This window comes from Leopardus geoffroyi, chromosome B4 (assembly GCF_018350155.1).
Source record: "Leopardus geoffroyi isolate Oge1 chromosome B4, O.geoffroyi_Oge1_pat1.0, whole genome shotgun sequence".
Classification (NCBI taxonomy): domain Eukaryota; kingdom Metazoa; phylum Chordata; class Mammalia; order Carnivora; family Felidae; genus Leopardus; species Leopardus geoffroyi.
Window position 1 is genome coordinate 82,502,220 of NC_059341.1, and position 19,834 is coordinate 82,522,053.

The following is a 19,834-nucleotide window of genomic DNA, read 5'->3' on the forward strand; positions in this document are numbered from 1 at the left end:
CAATTGTTGAATGAGAGACTACATTTCCTAAGAGGATTCTAACTTTTGAGTAAACCATGTTCCTCAGTTAGGGACTTTTCTGTGTGTTAGAAGCACTGTGAATGAGGTAAATTGTCACAAACATTCTGTCACAAACAATTCTCCCGCAACCTCAGTAAGAAGAGAACACAACAAGTTAAACAATAAAGTGAATTCACTCATAAAACAAATAAGCTCAATATGCAAGGGGAAAATATTTTCTATTAATCAGCATCAGAAAACCTCAAGGTTTAGGATATCGATTGTATATTAGAAACGTTTGAGTCCCTACTAGTGTAGCATCAATGAAGATAAAATAATTCATTGACTGGAAGATGAGGGAGGCATATAAGGCAGTCATCACTTTTGTCAGTAGTAAAGGTAACACAAATTCAGTACACATAATGTGATATTCAGAAAAACAAGTAGGCTGTGTAACAGGAAGTGGTGGGGGGGGCAATCAGCATAGTGTAAGATTGCTATTAAGAATTAAGTACACTTAACCTAAAAACACACCAAAAACCAAAAACCTTCTTTTGGAACAAAGCCCTCAAATTTTGCTCTAGTGTCTGTATAGTGAACTGACGTTATTATATTAGCATTGTTTATTTAAAAAGACCCAAAGAGCCAAGAAAAGACATGCAATAGAGGGTGAAATTTTGTCACTTAGATTCTGAACAGGGAAGAATTCTTCAGAGCCAAAGACATTTTTGTTACTCATAAAATGACACCCCTCAGTAATCTACTTAGTCACATGGAAAAACCCTAAGCACAGGATAGACATAAAATGTAAATAAATATATATATATATAAAATACATGTTTCTGTTATATTATAAACATATATATGTTAACTATATATTAATATAATTATATTAGATATATTAGATATTAATTATATTAATATAATATTAATATATTATATATTGTATATATTAATGTATTATAATAATTATATAATATATCTCATGAGATAGAATATAAAAATTTGAATATATTTTAGAACAGTTAAAATAATCTATAATCTATAAGAAAATTTTTATGAATATCATATCCAGATGGGAGAGAAGTCAGAAGCCAGTGATGAGAAACAGTACAATAACAACATTCATTCTGCTGGGACTGACAGATGACCCTGAGCTGCAAGTTCTGATTTTTATCTTCCCATTTCTCACCTACACACTGAGTGTTAAGTGGAAACTTGACAATCATCATACTCACTTTTGTGGATCCTCACCTTAAAACACCCATGTACTTTTTCTTAAAAAATTTCTCAGAGATCTCATTCACATCTGCCATTATTCCCAGGTATTTGTATAGCATAGCAACAGGTGACAACATTATTACCTATAAAGCTTGTAACATCCAAGTATTTTTTACTGACCTCTGTGGAGTATCAGAGTTTTTTCTGCTGGCCACCATGTCCTATGACCATTATGTGGCCATATGCAAACCCTTGCATTATGTGATCATCATAAGCAAGAGGGTCTGCACGATTCTCATCATCTGTTGTTGAATGGCTGGTTTATGTGTAATAATCCCACCACTTAGCCTGGGTTTAAATCTAAAATTTTGTGACTCTAACATGATTCATCATTTTGCCTGTGATACATTTCCCTTAGTGAAAATCTCATGTTCAGGTACATGGTTCGTGGAATGGACAGTTATAATCTGTGCTGCGCTGACCTTGAATATGACTCTTACTTGTGTAGTTCTGTCATATGCTTACATCATCAAGACAATTTTTAGATTCCCTTCTGTTCAACAAAGGAAAAAGGCCTTTTCGACCTTGTGGTATCTATCACCTATGGCACGTGCATTTTCATCTATATGAATCCTACAGCAAAAGAAAAAATGACCATTAATAAAGGAGTTTCACTGCTCATTTCTTCTTTTTCCCCTACATTAAACCCATTTATTTATACCTTGAGAAACAATCAAGGTTAAGAAAGCCTTCAAGGACTCAATCAAAAGAATTGCCTTGCTCTCAACGAAGTAAAAGGAAATATTTTTAAAACATCTCAAAAACAAGAATAAATGTCCACAGACATTTTATTTTGCAAGTCCATAATCGTGTTTTTTAGTAATATATGCTTGAGTTACATTAATTTTCTCAACACTTCTTTAACCTCCCTTCCATTGAGCCCTTCTCATGCCACTTTTGTATTTTCATTTTTCAAACAAATATTTGATAGTTTTGCATATCAATTTCTTAAAAATTATTTTGAAAAGAAAGTAGCTTTATAATATTATTACAATGTATAATAAAAATGATTCCTTGGGAAAATATAAGGCAAAATTCTTTGTGACTCTTCAATATACAAAATAAATAATATCCAAACACATGTAAATATTAGGCAAAATATCTAAACTGGATGAATAATCACATAACTTAAAAAACACGTGAAAAAAGAATAATAGCACTTTTAATGTTGAGGAAATAGACTAAAATTCACTATTATGAACACACAGAAATACTGGATACTGGTTTCCATCACCTATGGCAGCTGCATCCTCATAGATATCAAGCCTTCAGTGAAGGAATCAGTGGCCATTAACAAGGGTGTGACAGTGTTCACTACCTCCATTGCTCCGGTTCTGAACCCTTTTATTTATACACTGAGGAACAGGCAAATCAAACAAGCCTTCAATAACCCAGTCAAAAGAACTGTGATATTTTCCAGCAAATCAAAGAATGTGAAGCCAAAGAAACACATATAATAAACTTATCAAATTTTCTAGTCAAGTTACCTTGTTCAAAACACCCATCCTGCTCTACTAACATCTTCCTCACAAATGTCTTTTGAGATCCTTCCACAAATAGGCATGCTAACAGTTTTTAAAAATCTAAATCCTAGTTTTACCTCCAAATTAGGAAAATCAGAAAACAAAACACAACAAATTAAACAGAAGTATATCTCCAAACCAGAATATATCAAGAGAAAATTTGTTACATTTTCAGCAAAAGACTAAGTAATGGTTGTCATTGCTTCTTCCAATACAAAACTTTCAAATGATTTATCGCTCGATTTCACTTCACAAATATGAATTCGGTAGTTTCTTTAGGTCAGGTACTATGTTAAACACCAAATATAAAGGAGACAACAAACCAGCAAAAATTTACTCCCATGTACCCTCAGGGCCAAACAATTCAAAAGAAAGCAAAAACAGTTGACTTGCACTCAAATAAATATTTTCCTGTGAATGAGTTATAAACCTTACAATTATGGAAAAATATCAAAATACCAAAACAAAAGTTATAAGATTTGTAACTATTGTCACTATATCAAACTGATAATAACCAAAATTTTTAAATGTTATATATAAGCTTTTCTCAAAAACTACATGAAGTAAAAGGGAAGATGATAAAAATGGATAACTATTTTGAAGACTTCAAATATTTTGGTATGGCAAAAAAAAAAAAAAAGACTGCCAGATGTAGACACATATATTGAAATGCCAACACAGAATGTCACTAAAATACACAAACCCTTGCCAAAGAAATCAAGGAAATAAAAACAGCTAGATACATAGGATGTTGGAAACTTAGAAAAGTTTCCAAAAGGAATATGAAAAGCTATATATAAAGGTTTTGTATCTTTTATTATATAAAGATATACATTGGAGGAATATACACTGTTTACCACATTTCCTCCAGAAAAAGTAGCTCATACAGATCATATTCTGAAACTACTTTCCCCATCCCACTACTCTCCATGCTTTAGGAATTTGAACTGACATTTCCCCTCTGCGTTCATGTCTAAGTCTTTTCCAACCGCTGTTTGAAAACTGCTTTCCTGTCAAAATATATTTTCCTCATTCTTTGTTGGGTCACTCTTTTTTTCCTTCAGTTTTAAATTTAAAAATTAGGTTTCTCAAAAAAGCAAGAATAAAACTACCCTTTGGTCTAGTAATCCCACTTCCGGGTATATACCCCCGAAAAAACTGAAATCATGATCTCAAAGAGGTATCTGCCCTCTTATATTCATTGCAGCCCTAGTCGTGATAACCAATATGTAGAAATATATGTCCATCAACCTAAATGTCCATCAGCTGATGATTGGATAAATTAAATGTGGTGTATACAATGGAATATTATCCAACCTTTGAAAAGCAGGAAATTCTGCAACATGCAACAATATGGATGGACCTTGAAGACTACTTTTAAGTGAAATAAGCCAGACACAAAAAGACAAGTAATCCATGATCCCACTTACATGAAATATCTAAAATAGTCAAATTCATAAAGCCAAAGATTAGAATGGTAGTCACCAGGGACAAAGGGAGAGAAAAATAAGAAACTGTTAATCAATAGGCATCACTTAAATTAAGCAAGAGCATTCATTTGGGATCAAAGAATTCTAATTCAGGATACACAGATTTGGGTAAGTAACCCAAATAGTTTCCTCTGAGGGAGTAAAAGTCAGCAGCTTTTTAAGCAAACGGGAATGCTTGTATACATTATTTGCAAAGAACTTTTTATTGATGTTGGTGGCAAAAAGCTAATCTTGACTGAATATAATTGGTTGCTAAACAAAATCTATTATTGTAGCAAATTGCAGGTATTTGGGCTGAATCCTTGGAATATTTGAGATCTGATCCAGTTTAAAAGCACATAGTTCCACGGGTAAGGACAGGTTCACCTCCTTAATGGCCTCCCAGCTTCATTGTAAAAACAAAAACAAAAAACAAAACAAAAACCTTGATATAAGTGACTCCATCTCATTTTGCTTTTCACATTTCCCTCTTTTGTTTAAGATCTTTCTCTGAAAACATCACTAATCAATCATGTATTTGCTTAGGCCCACATCACTGGATGGACTTATCCCAGGAAGTCATGTCCCATGTTGGGGGGAATTTTTAATCTTTGGCGGATGTTTTAAGGACACTGTCATTAGAATCAGGCCACAATGAAAAACATGAAGGTAGTCAGAAAATGGTTCCTAGACAGTTTCCTCATCTGGGGCTTTATTTAGTAAGACACTTGGCATTTCAGTGAATCAATCCATGGAGTGACCACAATCAGATGCCCATGGAGGTTTTAGATGATCTTTCTTAGCAAAATGATAAGCATAAAAGGAGTAATTAGCAATAATAATATTCCATAAACCTCATGTATCTTAGGCATTAATCTAGGTAATTGTTAAGAATGTTGAATTAGGAAGTACCTAAAGGCTCAGTACACTTAGTGCAACAGAACAGATCTAAAGAACAAATCTAAGGAAGTAAAACCTTGCTGTTGGCAAATCATCAAGACCAGCACAATTTCATATTTTAACAAGATAAAGTCCTAAGTACAAAAATGGAGTCATTGCTGTCAACTCTTGTCACATCTTTCCCTCTTTGCTCTTAAGTCCCTGGAGAAACATCAAGAGAGTAATATTAGTCCCTAAAAGGCCAGAGTGGTTCCATTACCTGCTCTGTTTCCTTCTAATCCCTTCGTCTTAGAGGAGCAGGATGGGGAGGGGGGTGGCAGGGGATGTGGGGGGAAGGTCCTGTGACTAATTCGTCCAAGTTTTCTGGTCCATAAAATTCACACTGATGAAAAGCATCTGATATAGTCATCTGTGCAAACATAAGCTGTGCATCTGGGTGAGTCACAGCAGTGGATTCAATTTTTAGTAAGCATTTGATTAACATAGTAACACATATAATTAAGATTAAGAGTGATAAATGAGTTTCTCCTATCATTCTTTCCAACGTTTATTTATTTTTGGGACAGAGAGAGACAGAGCATGAACGGGGGAGGGGCAGAGAGAGAGGGAGACACAGAATCGGAAACAGGCTCCAGGCTCTGAGCCATCAGCCCAGAGCCTGACGCGGGGCTCGAACTCACGGACCGCGAGATCGTGACCTGGCTGAAGTCGGACGCTTAACGACTGCGCCACCCAGGCGCCCCTCTCCTATCATTCTTAACCATGATCCTATTTCTGATGGTAAATAACTAAAGAGATCAAAATAATCTCCAAGCCCTGGTTTCTTATGTCACACTTCAGCTAATAGGTAGATATCATCCTTTATAAATTTTAGTTATGTTACTTCACCAGACCAATATAGAAACAAAATTTTTCTAACAGGGCATGAGTGCCCTCCTGTTGCTCCATTAAAATATCAAGTTGCCTCTTATTTTGTAAGACAATCTCTGCGCTATCAACCTGAGTTTGTTGATAATTCAAACGCTTGAACAGAAGCATTTGAGGTGATGGCTATGACTATGAATAAGTTGTATATTGTCCTTTCCAAGTCTATTATCCCAATCCAAGGAAAAAAATGCTTAGGAAAAGGTATGACCAAGACCCTTTCTATGTACAATTGAGTTATTGATAACAGCAATCCAAAACTATAACCATCCCAGCTTCACCGAGTTCTTTTTAATTGATATTAGAAGAATCCCAGACTTGGTACAAGAGCAGTGGGGGGGGGGGGGGGGGGGGGGGAGTCTTTCTAATGGTGGCATCATAGACAAAATAAATAACCCCATAATGTCCTTTCCATTTAATAAGAGTGAAGTAAATACATGTGCCACACACACAAAAATATCCAGAACCTTCTAAGGACAAAGCGTAAGTGGGTCCCTTTGCTCAGACTGTTTTACCAGTTTATTTTTTTAATTTATTTATTTTGAGAGAGAGAGAGAGAGAGAGAGAGAGAGAGAGAGAGAAAGAGAGCAAGCAGGGGAGGGGCAAAGAGAGAGATACAGAGAGAGAATCCCAAGCAGGCTCCCCTCTTAGCACAGAGCCCAATACAGGGCTCGATCTGACAAACCATGAGATCATGACCTGAGCAAGATCAAGAGTCAGATGTTTACCCAACTGAGTCACTGAAGTGCCCCTCTTTTACCAGTTTCAAAGGATATCTCATGATCAAAATGTAATCCACTTTACAGAGTATAGGATAATCTGACTTACTGGAATTGTGTGAGTGATTATAAGAGAGCATCTTATTTTTCTGTATACTTGAAGCAATAATGAATTTGATTTTTATGAGTCAGATTCAGGCTAAGAGATGGGGTGTTTCCAGGAAAAAGATGGGTGGAATTAAGCTTCCACTATTCTCTATATTTTTTATCAATTCCCCATATCATTCCATTAAGGGAAAGCAGATCTGCTTCCTAATTATCCAGGTCCATTACAGATTTCATTTTTCTACCACAAGGATATGTTAGAAGAAACCACCCTGTAGTCATATAAACTCCAACACAGAGTGAGTTTATGATCATCTGAATCATGTAAGAGTGCATAGCTACAAACATTCACTGGAAAATAACCTATGTTCTACCTATACCATTTATATTTTTAAAACATAAGAAAAATTATTAGTTAATGTCCAGATCTGAGTGACAAGATATTTCCTTATAAGAACAGAGAATCCAATGGAAGACAGTTATATCTGGGGCTTGTTTTCCAGATGGAAGTTGGTACTTTCAAAGATGCCAAAAGAGAAACCTACAATTTTACTAATAAAGTTTCTCCCTCCTTTTAGGGATAGAGATCAACTATTAATTCAGGCACCTCCTGAGTATGGTTTGTTCTGGCACAAATCCATCAATCAATCAGGTTTGTAGAAACAAAAAGTTTTTGCAGGATAGGGACAGAAGGGTGTGATAAGGCTTGACCATCAGCAATGAGGGTCACAAGAAAAAAATAAAATATTAACCCAGGGGCTAAAATCATTCCTAATAACAAGGGCCATCGTAAGAACTTGGAGAAAGGCAGATAAGTCAGCTAGTATATGAATTCCAGGCAGGATAGAGTAATTTAACGAATAAGAGATTCAGTCCACAGGACAAATAACAATATAAATGCAGATATGAAATCAACAAGTTCCTCCAATACTATAGGTGTTTACCACCAACTAAGAAGTCTTACTGTGTGTAATATAGCAAATAGCATTAGGATACTAATTAGGAAAAATGACAGTGCAAATACTTTGATCCATCAGTCCTTCATAATTAATTTCCTAAAGAATCTGAGGAATGCTCTCCAAGTTAAAATTCCAAGCATAAACCCTTCCTTGAAATTCTTCATTGAGCAAATGGGTTCAAAAGAAGGAATACAAGGATGTATGTTACAAATGGAGTCAGATTCCTTCATAGAAAAGTAGATAAATGAGCTTTTCCAAAAAAATAATTATGAAAAGGAGTCTAAAGAAAATAACTAGTTAGTGATTAAAAAAAAAAAAAAAGCCACAGTACAAGTCAATTCTAAGGCTACCACTTTGGCAGCCTTAGAAATATTTCCCCACCAGTATTGTTTCATGAAACTTACAAGTTTATCAGCTGCCCAGCAGGTCATCTGATGAGTCATTTTCATCAGAAGTCTTTTCATGGACTACTAAGACAGGTGTTTTGTTCACGTCATACCATAAATGGGTCAGTGGACTGAAACTACAACCATTGTCAGCCCAATAAAGTTTTTCCTTATGAGGTGCTCTAGATTGAGTATCCTTAACAATAAGCTTTAGATTTTTCTTAAGGAGGTAATTAGTATTAACTTTGATGGCCTTGGTTTTGAAAAATTGTAAGATTTTCTCCCTGCTTGAACAGACCCTTTTAAGTCTCAGTTTATTGTGGTATAAGAGCAGTAGCTTTCAAACATGTTGGATCATTCCACGGTGAGAAAAATAGTGCATATTATGTCCCAGCACATACTTGCACATAAAAAAACATAACCATAACTGAAATAAAAGTTAATTAAACTGACATGTATTTCCTACTTTCAGTATATGCCATGCTCTATTTTCCATTGTATGAAATTATTTATTTATATGTAGATAATAAATATATAACAAAATCGATAAATTATAGACAAAAAAAGACATATATCACCTATCCAACTATATATATAGATAGATATGCATAATATATGTATTTTCTATTTGAATAAATGTTAATCATAATTCATCAACGGTGTGTGACCACAGTTTGAAAAACAAGCAGTTCCGGTAAATCCTTCCACAGCGGGAGAAATCTACGGGACTTCACTGCTCCTTACCTTCTAAAGGGACACCTGCTGTCTTGTCTGCATTCTCTTGGCATCAATGCACACAGCTGGCACAGAGTTAATTTATGCTTATTACTCTGTTGACATTTTCCCTGGTTCATTTGGTATTGTTAGCTCTTCTTGCAACCTTTTTAACTATTCGCAATCTTTGCTTTTCAGTGAAAATGAGGAAGCCAGCAATTGTGAACTACCACAAATTAGCATTCCATAGTATAGTAGCTAGCTTATAAATACATTTGAAATGTTTAGAAATGTAATATTTCTTGTAATACATTTTTTTTAAATCAAAAAGCCAAAATTGTGCTTTTTAATATAACTTATGCTTAGCATTTAATGTTTATCTTTTTTGGAAGTAATTTAAATATTTAATGAATAGCCATTATTCAGTTTAACTTAATCTAAACTTTGATCTTATTCATATTAATTTAAATTACTTGCTTAACATAACAATCATATTTGAATCAGACATTAAACAGCCAAACATCATTTATTCCTCTTGTCGACAAATTTTGTAACATAGAGAAACAGGAGCTTATTTGACTAGTAAACGGAGGGAGAAAAAGTTGTTTGCATTTTATCTAAGGCTGATGACTCTGAAGACATTCTTGTTTTTATTAAACCAACAAACTTGAGTTAGCTTTTATTCATCAAAGATTATCCTAGATCACATGAACTTGAAAAACACTTGCATTCATTTGTATTATATTTATAAGAACTTTAGGAATACTTAACTTATAAACACTTGATTTACCTTAAGCCAATTTAATAGAGCTCTTTTACAAATTAATTTTGGCCATACCATCCAGAGGTAGAAAAATATCATGTCTATAACATGCATGCAGACAAATCGACAGACATAGAGATCTTATAGCATTTTTTTTGTTAATTTTAGCTATGCCTGAGGTATGAAACTCAAAAGAATAGCTGGATCCAAATTGTTTCTGGCATATGGGCCAAGTGAAAATTACCTACTCAAAAGCTCAAGATCTTTAACCAAAGACTTTTTCATTATTTCTATTATTATTATTTATATGTGGATCCTTTTAGAGCTTTTTGGAGTTATTTTGTTTTTTAGAAACTTCTGAATACCAATCAAAGAATGCATTCCATTGTCTCCAAGAGGTTCGGAATCCTCTCTTTTAAGGGTGTCTGTTAAGGTGGACTCATTTAAAATAAAGCCTCCCCAGGATGGTCACTGCAATTTTAAATCACCCAACAGCTATTTTTAAACACCAGGAATTACTCATTTGACCCTCTGTGGAAGAAAAGAGTATTCACCTAAGGGAAACCATCCTGCAGCACAGCTGTGAACTGGCACCACAATCATCTCCCTTCGTAATCTTCCACTTGTAATCTTCCAAAGAAAGTCTACAACCAGAAGGAAAGAAGGCTGGACTTAAGAGGACTCACAGTTGAAGGAGACAGCTGTCCCTGGAAGCGGTGAGCACAAAAGTCTTGAGTGAATACCACACCCAGTTCTAGGCCACACCAGGCCTGCAGCAGTGGGATTGCTTCTGGTCCAGCTTCTGACACCAGCCATGTCAATCTAAAATTGTCAAGAAGAATTAAGCAAGAGCATTTATTTGGGATCAAACAATTGCAATTTGGGGTACATAGATTTGGGAGCAAACTAAGTAGTATCCTACTAGGGCACAAAAGGCAGTAGTTTTTTAAGCAAATAGAGAATGTTTGCATAAGTTGTTCACAAAGAATTTTTTACTAGTGTTGCCAACAGAATGTTAATCTTGATTGAATATAATTGGCTGCTAAGGCTATCACTAAGCACTCTCTTACTGTAACAAGTGCAGCTATTTAGGCTGAGTCCTTGGAATATTTCAGGTTTGCCCCAGCACAAAAGTTCATGGTTCCACCAGGGAGGACTTGCATAAAGCCCATCTCCTTAATGTCCTCCTGGCTCCGTTTAAAAAATCCTTGACATAAGTGACCCCGTTTTTTAAAGACTTCAAGTTTTGTTTTTTTTTTTTTTAAGAGAGAAGTGCACGGGCACGAGCAGGGGAGGGACATAGAGAGGGTTTGAGAGAGAGAATCTCAAGCAGGCTCCATGCCGTCAGCACAGAGCCCTATTTGGGTCTTGATCCCACAAAATGTGAGATCATGACCTGAGCTGAATCACTCAACTGACTGAGCCACCCACGTGCCCTGTGACCTCATTTTATTTCACCTTTCACAGCACCTATAGTTAATGTATTTACCCTTAGAATTTGTTAAGAGGATAGAACTTATGTTAAGTGTTCTTAGCACAATAAATGTCCCAAAATACACACACATACATTTTTCAGATAAAAAAAAGGAAAGAAGCCTTTATAAATATGATTTTGAGTACCTAAGTCACTTGATGCTATTTAAGATTCCTCCACTTGATTACCAACACATCATCCAGCAATACCTATTATTATTAAAAAGAACCATTCTTTGAGATTTCACATTTTTTTTAACATCCTAAGGACATGTTTATGCTTCACTTGTGAAAATTTATGAAAAGAACATCAAGATATCTACTATTTGTTGAAAAAACAGAATAAGCTCAGAAAACAACACATTCATCATAGTTATAATACTAGTACTGTTATCTTATCATGAACATTAAGGATCTATCAGCTGGGTGATATTATGATTTACAATAAGAAATATCCATTTGGTACAGGAGTACTGATGCATAGGGGCACTTGTACCCCAATGTTTATAGCAGCACTCTCAACAATAGCCAAATTGTGGAAAGAGCCTAAATGTCCATCAACTGATGAATGGAAAAAGAAATTGTGGTTTATATACGCAATGGAGTACTACCTGGCAATGAGAAAGAATGAAATATGGCCCTTTGTAGCAACGTGGATGGAACTGGAGAGTGTGATGCTAAGTGAAATGGGCCATACAGAGAAAGACAGATACCATATGTTTTCACTCTTATGTGGATGCTGAGAAACTTAACAGAAACCGATGGGGGAGGGGAAGGAAAAAAAAAAAAAAAAAGAGGTTAGAGTGGGAGAGAGCCAAAGCATAAGAGACTCTTAAAAACTGAGAACAAACTGAGGGTTGATGGGGGGTGGGAGGGAGGGGAGAGTATTGAAGAGGGCATCTTTTGAGATGTGCACTGGGTGTTGTATGGAAACCAATTTGACAATAAATTTCATATATTAAAAAAAACATATATCCATTTGGTCTTCATCCACTTAGGATCACAGAACTCCTAAACCTTCCTAATGTGATGGAAGCAATAAAGGCTATCTTTTGTTATGTTAATGAGGTGATTTGGGAAGCCCTTGGTAACCTAAAGATGGAGGCTGGTTGCCAGAGGAAGCAACCATGTGTAGAAGTTTGGAGCTTTCAGTCCTCCCTTCCTCACTTCTGGGAATGGGAGAGGGGCTGGAGATTGAGTTCAATTGCCAATAGCCAATGATTTAATCAATTATGCCTATGTAATGAAGTTTCCATTAAGAAATTAAAGAATGGAGTACAGAGAGCTTCCAGGTTGGTAAACATGTGAAGGTGCCTGGAGAGTGGTGCACTTAAGGAGGGCATGGAATCTGTGCCCTTTCCCACATAATTCACCCTATATATCTCTTCCATTTGGCTATTCCTGAGTTATATCCTTTTATAATAAACTGGTGATCTAGCAAATAAAATGTCTCTCCGAGCTGTGTGAGTCACTCTAGCAAAGTGACCTTCCAACGAGAAGGTCAGTGGAACCTTAGGTCTATAGGAGTCTGTCAGAAGCAGAGGTGACAACTTAGACTAGCCATTGACCTCTGAAGTGGGTGGAGAGCAGTCTTATAGGACTAAGCCCTTAACCTATGGTATCTAACAATATCTCCAGGTAGATAGTGTCACAATTCAGTTGAATTGTAGGATGCCCAACGCCTGTTGGAGTATCACTTCATGTGCAAAATACACATCAGAATAGGTGTCAGAATTATAAACTGGAAAAAAATCTTTCCTGGGAATCTTTCCTTCCCAATCCCACATGCCTCAAAACACACAAAAATTCACTATGCAGTAACATCCTCTATTTCTCCTATCATAACATTTTTTCTATCTATATTCTTTAGTGTATTCTTAATATTGAAGTCAGACACGTAATTAATATTTTTCCCTTGGGTATGAATAGTACCCTGGCCTTTCAAATGTTAAAAGTATGCCTTTCTCAACTATAAAAACAATATCAAAAGTAGTTGAATAATTTATAACAAAAAGCCTTTTAAAAATGTTTTCAACAACAAAAAAATTAAATATGTCAAAATGTTTGAAATCAAAGATGAATTTTGGTTAAAACATAAATATGCTTCTTCCATTTTTATTTTTGTATAGCAGTATGAGTAAAAATGCAGTTAAATTTAATAATACATGCATTTTATCATTTTACATGTGATTAGTAATCTTCCAAACATCACAAAATGAGCTCTCCTAATGCTCTGGTTTCTCTTCAAATCGCATAAATCTTTCACCTTTTACAAAATGAGCTCTCTTTTCTTAGTCCTATTTCATAAATGATCAGATCTAATTTGTATAGAATATATAATAGCCAACTATAAACAGGCTCCCAAATTAATAATAGTGTACAATAATCAACTTTCTTAGTCTCTTAAAAGTCTCAACTGTCATAGTGGCTTTTGTATTTGAAGTCTTGATAGGTTCCAGTTCCTTTTATCTCTTGTTATATAATACCCTCCTGTTGCCACCTGCTATATGATCTAAGGTGTCTCACTACTGTGACCAATTCCAACCAGAAAAAAAGGGAGAAAGGCAGGATATGTGTAATGTATTTTTAAGTTTATGTCCTAGATTTGCAGAGATCATTCTATTGACTAGAATATAGCCACTTGGTTAGCAAAAGAGTTTTAAAAATTAACCTTGAGATCATAGTTTCTAAATTCGAATCCTGTTATCACTCTTACCATCTGTGACATTTTTAGCAAGTTCTCTAAACTTTTAAAAGCCTTCCCTTTGACTAGAGCACTTAGTCCGTTTTTAAAAAAATAGCTTTGCTAATATGCAATTTACATACCATACAGTTCCCCCATTTAGAGTGTATAATTCAATGATTTTTTGGTATATTTATAAGGGTTGTGCATGTATCACCATCACCTAACTTTAGAACATTTTCCTCACTTCAAAAAGGACCTTGCACCCATTAGCAGTCACTCTCCATTCATCTCTTGTCACACTTCTTCTCAGTCTTAGGCAACCACTAATATATTTTCTTTCTCTTTAGATTTGTCCACTCTTGATTTTTCATACAAATGGCATGATATAATGTGTTCTTTTATAACTGGCTTCTTTTTAGTCCATTTATTTTAAAGTAAAAGTGTTTTTTAGACCAGCCATGTTCTTAAGTGTTTCACTTTTTTTTTAATCTTTGAAATCTCACTATAAATTTATAAGGTATACAGCATATTCTTTTTTATATACTCTTTGTGGTTCTTTTAGAATTAAAACTATTTGGTTATCTTTCTAATCTACTAAACCACTTTTTACAGGTTTCTGCAATACAATTTTTTGTCTTGTCTTCTGTCTCTTTGAAAATAGTAAACATGGCTCTGTTGCAGTTTAACCTTATATTTCCATTATCTGAAATACTGTGGGTCTGTTTCTGTTGTCCATTTTCTTTTTTCATTCATTTTCTTTTTAATTCTCTTCTCATGTGTCTACTAATTCTTATCTATTTTGTGAACATTACATTTGAGAATTATTTGTAAAAAAAAAAAAAAAATAAGCTAGAATAATGCTATCATACCATGAAGAAGATATTTTATTTCTGCTAGGCGGCCAATCAGCAGTCCAGATACATCTGAAAATAAGCTTGATGATGCAAAATCGAGCTATAATTCTATGTCACAATTCTTTCGCTCCTGGTTTGCTTTCCCTTTAAATGTATTCACTAGTGCCACAACTGAGAGAGTTGAGTAGTTTACTAGAGATTTAACCCCTCACCCTCAGATTTGCAAAATGCCATAGGCAAAAGTAGCCAGGACACCCAAAATGTTACTCAAATTCTACATCTTCCAGCAACTCTTCACCAGTATGTTTGCTCTTTGGTGTTTAGATTGATCATGAATCCCAGAATTATTTCAGTCATGTATGCTGACTCAAAATTATCAATCAGGTAAGTCACTGTAACATAGAACTGAGAATAATAGGATACAGAAAACTTGTTGACTTGAAGAGGAGATTCAAGTTCAAGGAAGCTCAGGTACTTGGAAGTTATCAGGAAGAATTATGAAGGGAAGGAAAAGAGGGAAAGAACCATGTGGCTGAAGTATCTCCAAATCTGCATTGTGGTCTCCTGGTGTCATTGCTGACTACTAAGTCCCTCATGTGGAAGATAAAAATCCATGTAGCTAGACAAGAAATGTCCAGTGAGGTTTAAGCAGAGCAAATGCCCAAAATCAAAGGGGGTTGGAAGTTATTTTACTTTCAACCAACCAAATTGGAGTATACCCTCACTGAAAACCAAAGGCATTCAGGATAGAATCCACAATTATATGTTTTCTTCTTTTTTCAAATTTATTACTTGTTTTTGAGAGAGAGAGAGAGAGAGAGAAAGCAAGCACATGGGACAGGGGCAGAGATAGAGGGAGAGAGAGAGAATCCCAAGCGGGCTCCGTGCTAACAGAGCAGAGCCCAACACTCAGCTCCAACTCACAAACTGCAAGATCATGACCTGAGCTGAAAACCCAGAGTCAGACACTTAAATGACTGAGCCACCCAGGTACCCCAACGATTATGTTTTCTTAAAAGTAAACTATAATATTCTTGAAATATAAGTTTCTAGACTTCAACAAATAAATCTTAAAAGAGATGAAAATGGATCTAGCAAGTACATGTTCTGCCTACAAAAACACTTAAAAACAACAACAAAATCAAGACACATGCCAACATATCATCAACAATTTCAAGTTTTCAACGAAATAATTATTAGATATGCTGTATTATTTGTTAGGAATGCCACAACAATATACGACAGATTGGGTGGCTTAAACAACATAAATTCATATTCTCACAGTTCTGTCAGCTAGAAGTCCAAGATCAAGGTGTCAACAGGTTTGATTCCTTCTTGGCTTGGCTTAGAATACAGATAATACCTTTTCACCATGTCTTCATATGATCTTTCTTCTATGCACACACATCTGGTGTCATATTCTGGCTGTGTCTTAATATAACCTTCTAGTAAGGACACTTCTCATACTGAATTAGGACTCAACCTAACGATCTCATTTTAACTTAAGTATCTCTTTAAAGGCTCTACCTCCAAGTGCAATCACATTCTGAGGTACTAGGAACTTGATCTTTAACCTGTGAATTTTGAGGGGAACATAATTCAGCTCATCATACATGCCAGTAAGCAGGAAAAAATGGAGAGCAACCAAGATGGATACACAGGAGGCTACTGAATTCACCTCCCATAGACACACTGACTGTACAGCCACACACAGAGCAATTACCTCTGAAAGAAAACCAAAAACTACCCGAGTGACTCCGACACATTGGTTCAAAATTTTTTAATATTTATTTTTTTAATGTTTATTTTTGTGAGAGAGAGAGAGAGAGAGACAGAGACAGAGCACAAGAGGGGGAGGGCAGAGAGAGAAGGAAACACAGAATCAGAAGCAGGTTCCAGGCTCTGATCTGTCAGCACAGAGCCCAACATTGGCTCAAACCCAGGGACCTCAGGATCATGACCTGAGCCAAAGTTAGATGCTCAACTGACTGAACCACTCAGGTGCCTCTCCTACACATTAGTTTAAATGAGAAAATACCCACATCAAAACAAGTAGGAAAGGCTGAGATACAGTCTCATCATAAATCCCATCCCTGGTACAGTGCCATATAATCAGACTAGAACTCCAACTCCCAACTTTCCCTGAGGAGAGAAAGGTATGGACCTCACATTCAGTACCCTGACTTTTAAGACTCCTGCTGAAGGGATGAGCCCCTAAAACACTGAGCTCTGAAAGCCACTGAGACTTGCATCCATAAAGCCAACAAGGCTTTAGGAAACAAAGGAGCAGTTGTTAACAAATATGTGAGCACTCACTGTGAATATCTCACCAGAGCTTAGCACAGAGGGAGAAGGCAAAATTGCCCATCTCCCAGACATTTCATCTGCATACTTTGAAAGCTGCTGTTATGAGTCTTGCTTTTAATATAGCACACATCTAGAGTCTGCCTCTGATCTTCAGCAAAGACTGGGAAAACCAGAGGACACTATTTTACATCACAAAAATGTAGAGCTTTTGTATGTATTCAAAGCTAAGTTGTTATCAGCTTAAAATAGACTTATAAATATAAGATGTTTTATGTAAGCCTTATGGTAACCACAAAGCAAAAATTTATAGTAGATACAAAAAAGATAAAGAGAAAGGAATCCAAGCATACCACTATAGAAAACCATCAAATGACAAAAGAGGGCAAAAGAATAGAAGAATTACAAACCATCCAGAAAACAATTAACAAAATGGCAATAGTAAGTCCATACCTACCAATAATTACTTTAAATTAAAATGGACTAATTCTCCTCCAATCAAAAGACATACAGTGGCTGAAGGGATAATATATAGATCCCAACTATACGCTGCCTACAGGAGACTCACTTCAGCTTTCAGGACAAAATCAACTGAAAATGAAGGGATTGAAAAAGATATTCCATGCAAAGAGAAACTAGTAGAAAACAGGTAGCTATACTTATACCAGAAAAATACACTTTATGTCAAAGACAGTACAACAGACAAAAAAAGTCATTATATAGTAACAGATCAACTCATCAAGTAGATAAATCAGTAGATATTTATGCACCCAACATGAAAGAACACAAATATATAAAGCAAATGTTAACAGATCAGAAGAGAGAAATGGACACAATAAAATAATAGTAGGGACTTTAGTACCTCACTTCCATCTACAGATAGATCATCCATAGAGAAAATCAATGCAAAAACATTGAACTTTAACTACACATTAGGTCAGATCGACCTAAGAGACATTTATAGAATATTCCATCCAACAGCAGCAGAATATACATTCTTCTCAAGCATATATAAAACATTCTTCAAATTGAATCATGTGATAGGCCACAAAACAAGTCTTAATAAGGTTAAGAAAACTGCAACATGTCAAGCATCTTTCCCAATCACAATGGTATGAAACTAGAAATCAATCAATTACAAGAAGCAAACTCAAAAATTTACAAATATGTGGAGATTAAACAACATGATCAACTACTGATCAACCAATGGGCCAAAGAAGAAATCAAAGGATAAGTGAAAAAATATCTTGAGAAACTAAAATGGAAATACAACATACAAAACATATGGGATGCAGGAAAAAGTTCTAAGAGTAAAGTTTATAATGATAAATGCCTACATTAACAAAAACTGATCATGAGCCAAAGAAGAAATCAAAGGATAAGTGAAAAAATATCTTGAGAAACTAAAATGGAAATACAACATACAAAACATATGGGATGCAGGAAAAAGTTCTAAGAGTAAAGTTTATAATGATAAATGGCTACATTAACAAAAAACAAAAAAAGAAAAGGAAAGAAAAGATCTCACACAAACAACCTACCTTCATACTTCAAGGAACTAAACAAGGAGAACAAACAAAGCCCAAGTTAATAGAAGGAAAGAAATGACAAAGAATGAAAATAAATGAAATAGAGACTAAAAAGACAATATAAAATATCAATGAAACTACTACAAGAAAATTACAGTCCAATGTCCTTAATAAACATAGATATAAAAATCCTCAACACAATATTAGCAAACTCAATTCAACAGGACACAAAAAGAATCATACACCATGATCAAGTGGAATTTATTCCAGAGACCCAAGGGATGTTTCAACATCCACAAATCAACCAATGTGATACATCACATTAAGAAAATGAAGAATAAAATTCCATATAGATGCAGAAAAAGTAGTTGACATAATTCAACACTTTTTTCATGATAAAGAGCCTCAACCAACAAAGTATAGAGGGAACATAGCTCAACAGAATACAGGCCATATGTGAAAAGTCTACAAATACCATTAATCTCAGTATGAAAAACTGAAAGCTTTACTCTAAAATCAGGAACAAGATAAAGATTCCCACTCTTAACCTTCTTGTTCAACATAGTATTGGAAGTCCTAGCCAAATAATTAGGCAAAGAAAATAAACAAAAGGCATCAAAATCAGAGAAGTAAAACTATATCTACTTGGATATGACATATTATATAGAAAATTCTAAACCACCAAAAAAATTGTTACAATCATAAGAAAATTTTAGTAAATGTTCAGATTACAAAACCAATATACAAAAATCAGTCTCATTTCTATATACTAATAATTAACTGAAATTACGAAAAAGAAAATAAAACAATCCCATTCACAATAGCATCAAAAAGATTAAATACTTAAGAATAAGTTTAACCAAGGATCTATATACACTGAAAACTATTAAAACATTAATAAAGACAACTGAAAAGAACACAAATAGCAAGATATACCATGCTCATGGACTGAAAAAATATTGTTAAAATGTCCATACTGCCCAAAGCAATTGACATTTTCAGGTCAATCTTTACAAAAATTCCAACAGCATTTTTCACAAAAAAATAAAAAATCTTAAGATCTGTATGGAATCACAAAAGACCCTGAGTAGCCAAATCAATCTTGATACAGAAGAACAAAGCTGGAGGCATCACATTTTCTGATTTCAAACTATATTACAAAGCTAAAGAAATCAACACAGTATAGTATTAGCATAAAAGCTGACACATAGATCAATGGAAGAGAAAGTCCAGAAATAAATGCAC

The 19,834-nt window shown here is 34.9% G+C and overlaps 1 pseudogene; it reads left to right on the plus strand.

The window, feature by feature from the left end:
* Positions 1-1,100: 1,100 nt before the first annotated feature.
* Positions 1,101-2,738, plus strand: LOC123591849 (annotated as a pseudogene).
* Positions 2,739-19,834: the final 17,096 nt, after the last annotated feature.